The sequence below is a fragment of the Tupaia chinensis genome, unplaced genomic scaffold (assembly GCF_000334495.1).
Source record: "Tupaia chinensis unplaced genomic scaffold, TupChi_1.0 Scaffold000176_1, whole genome shotgun sequence".
Classification (NCBI taxonomy): Eukaryota; Metazoa; Chordata; class Mammalia; order Scandentia; family Tupaiidae; genus Tupaia; species Tupaia belangeri.
Window position 1 is genome coordinate 99211 of NW_006159651.1, and position 1689 is coordinate 100899.

The following is a 1689-nucleotide window of genomic DNA, read 5'->3' on the forward strand; positions in this document are numbered from 1 at the left end:
ACTCACGCCAGGCACGTGTGCGTGCATGCCCAAGATCCCGAGAGGAGAATGGAGGAGAAAGGATTGCAGCGTGGTCATCCCCTGTGGGGGGTGATTTCTCATTTTCTCTCTCTGTTTTTCTCTCTGGCTTTCTGGCAAGCACACATGCCCTATAGCAAAAACTTCTCAAAAAAAAAAGTATTAAAAGCAGACTAAATCATACAAAAAATCGAATCTCAGATATAGAAGAGAGAATCACTAACCTAGAAAAATCCACAACAAAGACTGAGAAAACTGCTCAAAAAATGAGAATAATATTTGAGAAACACTAGATACCATCAAACATCCAAACATCCAGATAATTGGTATCTCAGAAGGCCAAGATACTCATAAGGACATTGATAGTCTATTCCATGAAATCCTGAAAGAAAACTTTCCAAACCTAGAGAGGCACTCAAAGATCCAGTCCCAAGAAATAGAGGCCCCCAAATATAACCAACCCAAGAAGATCTTCTCCAAGACATATTATAGCCAGACTGACCAAAACTACAGACAAAGACCAAGATACCAAGATACCAAGATTGGCAAGAGAGAAACGGTAAGTTACCTACCAAGGATATCCCACCAGGCTAACGGCAGACCTCTCATCGGAAACAACGCAAGCGAGCAAAATATGGGAAAATATATTCAAAGTGTTAAGGGAAAAGCAATTTCAACCAAGAATACTGTAACCAGCAAGATTATCCTTCATGGGACCAGCAGTTAGCGTAATGGCTATGTCACTGGACTCCCATGTAGTTGACCACAGTTCGCGTCCCGGACCCAGTGGCTTAAAACTCACGCCGGGTGTGTGTGCGTGCATGCCCAAGATCCTGAGAGGAGAATGGAGGAGAAGGGATTATGGCGTGGCCATCCCCTGTGGGGGGTGATTTCTCACTTTCTGTCTCTCTGTCTCTCTCTGTCTGTCTGGTGAGCGCAAGTGCCCTATAGCAAAAACCTCTTCAAAAAAAAAAAATATATTATCCTTCATATAGGAAGAAAAGACAAGAACATTCTCAAATAAACAAAACCTGAAAGAATTTACCAGCACCAGACCAGATCTCCAAGAAGTTCTCAACGGAGTGCTATGTCAGGAAAATTAAATACAGACACACAGAAATAAGAGTTCGAAAACTAAGAAAATGGCCAACTTAATCATAGGGACAAGTCTAAATATCATATCCCAGAATTTAATTGGGAAGATCAAACCTCAACAGAAGATAGATAAAGTACATGAGACTGAACTGGTGAAATAGCATTTTATGACTTTTGACTAAAACATTGCTGGTTTTCTTCTAGGCTTTGTTTTCCGGTTTTAAGGATTTTTGGCCTATCTTAAGCTGCCGATAGGTGTGTGTACCTACTATTTGAACACAATCCTAGCCTGTTTCCTCGCTTTAAGTTTTAAGCAAAGTTCCTTAGCATTTATTTAATGTATTAAAGCTAAAACTGCTTTTCTTGACATTAAAAAATATATTCAAAAATACTTATTTAATAACCGTCATAAGCTATACAGCATCAGCTAGGTGCTACCTTATAGTATATTCATGCTACTCAGAGTTTCACGACTAAAGTCAGACATGTATTCACAGATATGTACACACCAGCTGAACTTGCTATTGAAAGTAGTTAGATTATTTAAGAAATTTTGTGAATCAATAAAATGTGGGG